The sequence below is a fragment of the Protomyctophum parallelum genome (assembly GCF_964188405.1).
Source record: "Protomyctophum parallelum genome assembly, chromosome: 14".
Classification (NCBI taxonomy): Eukaryota; Metazoa; Chordata; class Actinopteri; order Myctophiformes; family Myctophidae; genus Protomyctophum; species Protomyctophum parallelum.
The window spans coordinates 1,355,935-1,363,434 of NC_139709.1; positions in this window are offsets into that span (position 1 = coordinate 1,355,935).

The following is a 7,500-nucleotide window of genomic DNA, read 5'->3' on the forward strand; positions in this document are numbered from 1 at the left end:
TTTCAGACCCGGTTCCGACATTGCGGATCCGGAGCCGGTTCCATCGTTTTTTTATTAACGGTTCCCCAAACGGTTCTCATCAGTCGTCATTTAGCTCCGCTGTGTCTGTGCAATGTGCATGCATGCAAGCAGAGCCTGAGGTGACGTCACCCCACCTAAAGGAGTGTGTGGGGTCGGGGAGGATACGCCCACTGTTCTGTGCATTCAGCGACCGCTCACCGCTGCGGAGCGAGTGATGTCGAAGAGATCTCCAAAGTGTGGTTAACTGAGAGGGAAATGACTCTGAGGCTGAGCACGCAAAGTGGAATAAATGTTATGCTATAGTTCCCTGCAAAGGTTGTTGCAACTTGTACCAGTTGCACGTCCACATTGATGAAACAACTCAAAATCAATACGCCTACACGAGTCCACAACTCACGAGAATAATCTAGGCAAATCGCGTTTGAGAGCCATGCGGAAAGCTCACACTCCCCAAAGCTCCACCATAGAGTTAAAGAGCTCCACCACAGCCGGCGGGGGATGAGGATGATGCAAGGCTGGTTCACTTTCCCCAGGCTAGTAACGTAATAGAAAATAAAAACTACTAATGTCTACAGAGCTTTTCATTAGGTGTATTGTACAACTGTTAATGGTGTTAATTTAGAACGCCAATGTCTCGACGTCTTTCTGTCTGATATTTTATGAATCATGCCAAATCAATTTTCTGCACTTATTTTTTACAACTTATAAGCAACTCAACTGCTTTTGATTTGGCTTTAAATTAATCACGTGACTGTTGAGAGCCCAGCGTTTAGGTGCATATACCTCCATAGATTGATTAGCCTACTTTATAAACAGTTTGCAGAAAAAAGCACAGGAACGTAGCCTACAGTTCAATACAAGGTCTGCTAAAAGGATTTTATAATCCAAGAAAGCACTATTTGTTTCCATTAGGGTAAGGGGTCCTTCATATTAAATTAATCTGAACATTAAAGACAACATTTGTCACCACAACAATATCATTATTGCAATGTGTACTGTATTTAATATACAGCAAATTGCAATATATAGAGTAAAAATGATATTGTTGTGGTGGCTAGCTGGTGGTGGTGAAGTTTAAATAATAGTGCCACCTCATACTTGTAAAGTGCATTTTCAATAATTTCATTAATTCATTTGTTTTTATTATGTACTTGGTTAGGTTAGGTATAATATAAGCATCATTTATGTCAGAAAAAAAGGGGAAAAAATAATATTAGGATCCGTTAAGGGAACCGTTAGGAACCGGAACCGTTAAGAGGGATCCGGGAAGGATCCGGAACCGTTAAAATCCTAACGAATCCCAACCCTAGTCCTGAGGGCCCATATCCAGGCCAGCGTGTGGGGTCAGGCTGACATCGCTCAGCAAGAGTTCCTTGACCCACTACAGAACGGCTACCACAAGGACAAGGACGGCCAGCTGAAACCAGTCACAACTGAGCTCCTCCCTGCACCAGAATCTATCATTGAGATGGTGAGATGTCAGTGTAAAGCAGACTGCTCTTCACGCAGATGTTCGTGCAATTCAGTGGGGCTCCCCTGCACAGAACTGCACAGGTGATGTACGATGATAAGAGCGCCCCTCACTTCACACAGGTGTGATTTTTTTTGTTAAGTTCCCTTTGTCTTGATTCAAGTTGTCTCCTGTCTTTTGAGAGATGTGATAAAGTGTTTGTGAAATATTCCATTGTTTGGAAGATTACCAGAATAATACCATTTTATTTGATGTAAAATTGCAAAATACCCACCCATACATGTCTCATTTACAATGTAGTCGGCTCCATTGGATTCCTTGCCCCCAAAAATGTAGATTTAACCACTGCAATCTTGATTTTAGTTCATTTAGTAGGCGAGATATTGAGAAATTCATTTTTGAAAGTAGCCATTTTTAAAGCTCTAAAATGGCCGCTTTACCGACCTCGGAAAAAATGGCAACAAAAAATGAGTTAGGCTACTCAAGGTTTCAAAAAATATATATAGTTTTAAAAATCTTCGTCTAAAGCCTACAAAATTACATATTAAGGAACCGCACTAATAGTGGAGTGGGAAGAGTTTAAAGCATTGTGGACTGGCACTGCTGCTGCCCAACATGAACACTGTGTCTCGACATACTGTCCCTTATTATGGTAAAGTCGGGTAGTGTACACTGTTTATTTTTGCACCGAGGAGCCATGTGTGTCTGACTGTCTGACTATGTCGCCTCGGCTAAAAACAAAAGGGAAGCCTGACGTATGCTTCGACATACCATGTGTCGCATGTTAAAGAAAATAGCTGATCTGCAAATAACCGATCTACTAGCTCACAACGTGTTGCGACACGTTGTGAGCTAGTAGATCGGTTATTTATTAGTAGATCGGTTATTTATTTATATACAAAATAATAATAAATCTAAATATATATATATATACACATACATACATCACTCTACACACTGGAGACAGCCAGGTTAGAAATATATATGTATATATATATATCACGCTGGAGACAGCCAGGTTAGAAAATAAATAAATATATATATATATATATATATATATATATATATATATATATATATATATATATATATATATATATATATATATATTTATTTATTTTCTATATATATATATATATATATATTCATCGCTATGGGGTGATGAGCCAATCACAAACCAATGTTTGTGTTCACACAAGCCCAGACAGATGGGCATAGGAGGGAGGGGCTAGTGATCCTCAAAAAAGGGTAGTTCTTGGTCGCACGCACGCACACACACACACGCACGCACGCACGCACGCACGCACGCACACACACACGCACGCACACACAGTAGAGACCAGTGTCGTTATGAAGACGAATGCGTATGAAAACGGAACACCTGCACAAACCAGTGTCCTTGCACATGCATGACGTCAGGTTGTGTTTTGAGTGACGTCAGACCCAGCTGTGTCAGCCTATATAAGATGTGAGTGACATCAGACCACAGCTGTGTCAGCCTATATAAGATGTGAGTGACGTCAGACCCAGCTGTGTCAGCCTATATAAGATGTGAGTGACGTCAGACCCAGCTGTGTCAGCCTATATAAGATGTGAGTGACATCAGACCCAGCTGTGTCAGCCTATATAAGATGTGAGTGACATCAGACCCAGCTGTGTCAGCCTATATAAGATGTGAGTGACATCAGACCCAGCTGTGTCAGCCTATATAAGATGTGAGTGACATCAGACCCAGCTGTGTCAGCCTATATAAGATGTGAGTGACATCAGACCACAGCTGTGTCAGCCTATATAAGTTGTGAGTGACGTCAGACCCAGCTGTGTCAGCCTATATAAGATGTGAGTGACGTCAGACCCAGCTGTGTCAGCCTATATAAGTTGTGAGTGACGTCAGACCCAGCTGTGTCAGCCTATATAAGATGTGAGTGACGTCAGACCCAGCTGTGTCAGCCTATATAAGTTGTGAGTGACGTCAGACCCAGCTGTGTCAGCCTATATAAGATGTGAGTGACATCAGACCCAGCTGTGTCAGCCTATATAAGATGTGAGTGACATCAGACCACAGCTGTGTCAGCCTATATAAGATGTGAGTGACATCAGACCCAGCTGTGTCAGCCTATATAAGATGTGAGTGACATCAGACCCAGCTGTGTCAGCCTATATAAGATGTGAGTGACGTCAGACCACAGCTGTGTCAGCCTATATAAGTTGTGAGTGACGTCAGACCCAGCTGTGTCAGCCTATATAAGATGTGAGTGACATCAGACCACAGCTGTGTCAGCCTATATAAGATGTGAGTGACATCAGACCACAGCTGTGTCAGCCTATATAAGATGTGAGTGACATCAGACCCAGCTGTGTCAGCCTATATAAGATGTGAGTGACGTCAGACCACAGCTGTGTCAGCCTATATAAGTTGTGAGTGACGTCAGACCCAGCTGTGTCAGCCTATATAAGATGTGAGTGACATCAGACCACAGCTGTGTCAGCCTATATAAGATGTGAGTGACATCAGACCACAGCTGTGTCAGCCTATATAAGATGTGAGTGACATCAGACCCAGCTGTGTCAGCCTATATAAGATGTGAGTGACGTCAGACCACAGCTGTGTCAGCCTATATAAGATGTCGCTCACATCCAGAGAGTTGGACAGGAACAGAGTTTGGGATAAGCAGATCAAGACGGAGACACATAGCCAGAGACGGAGAAGAGACAGACAAAGAAACACGATATACGATAACATTGAGACGGAGATGCTGAGCTGGTCGCCGCCTCTGAAAAGAGGACCACAGACATCCCAGGACTACTTTGGTTGTTCCGCTGGACCAGTGGAGGACAAGGTGTAGTCCTTTGGAGGGTTCTTCTATGAAGAGAAGACCTACAGCAACAAGGATCAGATCGATGTTCACGTCTTCAACACAGTGACTTTGCGCTGGATGATGTTTCCCGCGGTGACGAGGAAAAGGATAGGAAGAGCACGTTCTCTTGAGGTTCCCTTCATGCGCTACATACACACAGCTGTACTGATAGAAGATATCATCTACATCTGGGGAGGGACGGTGAACTGTAAGACAAAAACTACAACATTTGGTGACAAGATGGAGTTTACACTCACGGGGGACAATGACAACATTCTTTATGCATTTGATGTCGACGCCCACAGATGGTTCAAGCCCAGCGTATCGGGAACTGTTCCAGAGGAGAGGAGTTACCACTCGGCCTGTGCGTTGGAGAAGGTCATGTTTATCCATGGAGGATTCACCCAGCTGACTGGATCCTCTAATGACATGTACAAGTTGGACACCAGAACAATGGTCTGGTCAGTAATTAACACCAGAGGAACTCCACCTCCTGCTTCATATGGCGACACTGCCACCATCATCGGGACAAAGATGTTCATATTTGGGGGTGATGGAGACCAGGACAACAACATCAGAGTGTTTGACACGGAGACCAACTGTTGGCTGAGCACACCTTCTGCACAGCTTGTTCCAGAACAACGTTACGGTCATGCAGCTTTTTCCTACAGTGGAGAGTTGTACATATTCGGCGGACAAAACTCTGCTCTGAGACGGGGGTTCAAGGATCTGTGGAAATTCAATTCCAACACCTTCACCTGGAAGAAGGTCAAGCCCAAGGGCAAAGGCCCGGTCTGGCTTGGTAAGGTGTTCTGTTGCATGGTGGGAGATCGCCTCATCCTCGTCGGAACTCATCTTGGACCCATCTTACATATATTACACGTGAGTCCTAGTCTGAAGACGTTATGCAAGCTAGCAGTTATCCAGAACGGTCTGGAGCATTCCGGACTCCCACACAACATCAGGCGGGAACTGGCAGCCATGACCACCACCAACAACAGAAAAACATTGAATCTGTTCCAGTGGATGTCGAAGATGATGCGGGCGTTCACTACCTGACGGAACGTTCAGTAATTACTTGCGCAAGCCGAGCGCGCAAGTATTGTGGTCGTGCTGTCGCGAATGTGTGTATGCTCGGAGGTTTATATACTGATGTTGGAGGGTGACGTAATGAAGGTAGGTTTCAGATTACATACATTTATACATACAGTAGTTGCCTCTAATTCACCCGACACTGAAACATATCCTAATTACGTCACCATATATACCTCAGAGCATACGCACATAAAGCCAGCCGACCACAGTATAGTACTTTCAACTTATGTAGTGGCTAATTAACACCATGAACAATAAAAAACGTTAAAGGCACCGGGCAGCGAATCTTACGCAGTTGGTATAGGGATTAAGACCATTGTCTCCAGACAGACATACAGTTCAAAGTGCTCTCCCTAACCTGCTGGTAAAAAAAAACATGAACCTTCCCGGTGCTCACTGACTACCTGTGTGTGCTCACTTAATTAAAGGTATATTCAGTGATTTCACTCAAAAAACCTTAGGTTTCGTTTTTGGCTGGGACCTAAGCCTTTCGTCCAATCAGGATAGAGAGTCAAAAACGAAACCTAAGGTTTTTTTGACCCCCAGGGGTTAACTGGGGACAGGGAGGAACTCCTTATATGGTCAGCACACTCTATAGTAGAGAGGATTATCACAACAAAACAAAAAAATAAGTGATATTTGAATTAAGTGAAATCACTGAATATACCTTTAAGTAGACTCAGCTGTCCCCCCAGAATTGCCCATCACCTTCAAAATAAAAGCATTTGCTGTAACAGAAATAATGGCTGTAAACAAAATAATAAATGCCTTAAATATAGAAAATAACAGAAATACTGAAATAGCAAATTACTGAATATAGCTCTCACAACTTAAGGCCATAGTCTGGATTTTCGGTGGTGAGGTGACCACCGCTCCGGTGGTGAGCTGACAACCGGAGCTGAAATAACGTTGAGGGGTGGTGATTAAAAACAGAGAGAAGGAAGGGCTGGGGCGGTGGCGGTGGTTTGCTCTTCACCGCGGCTCGTGACGTCATGTTCGGTGGTCACCTAACCACCGAAAATCTAGACTATGTATGAGCCTTTACAACTTACATACATGTATACATACATACGTCACCTGTTACCCAAACAATATTGAAACATATCATAATTATGTCATCATTGACAGCCAGTTATAACCCGACTTTAGTATCTCATTTCAATGTTTTACAGAGAGGCTGAGATTTGAACGTTTGTAGCGGTCGACAGTACTTGCGCGTTCTGCTTGCGCACTAGTAGGCCTACTTGTGTGCAACGAGCAAGTAGGCACTCGGCAGAGTGCAGTTCTATTTTGGTAAAATAGAACTAAATAAAATTAAAAAAATAAATCTTTAATTTGCAACGGACAAAGCCACGTCTTGCCACAGACAAAATGTCCGTGTAAGGACATATTGATAATCACTGGACATCTTCCCTCGCAGTAGTTACCTAATTCTCTGTCCTCTCTGTCATTCTCTATCCGGGTAGACTCTACCGCCTCTCGCCTTTTGACCACAGCGTCATGGGTTCGATCGCGGCTGTACCGCCAACTCGGCGTATGAGCAGCGGGAGGGAAAAACGCGTCGCAGTGTGATGCGTTTCAAGCTTGTAGATCAGCTATTTTTGAATTGGAATCCTGAAGAGTAACCTTATAAAACCCTTATAAAAAATACATTTTCATCATCATCATCATCATCATCATCATCATCATCATCATCATCATCATCATCCTGTCTGAGTGTGTGTCAGAAACACCGCCGTAGCTGCTCACTGCCTGAACCAATCACTCCCACTTTTCACACAGGCATTGACCATATAAATATGGAGGTCTTAACGAAGCCCTTTTTTCGATTTGACACATTAATGATTAATAATGAATTTATTAGTGAATTAAAAAAGCGAAAACGCACCCAGGGCGCAGTGCCCCCCTTTATAGTATAGTGTCTGTCAGAAGGCGGTGAGGGGTGAAAACAGACCCGCGGCGTGCTTGAAAACAAGCCCCCCCAGTAAGGCTATCCGACGTTGAAGATGCCACTACACCTACTGGCCAAATGTGGAACTGCAGCAACTTTCATGG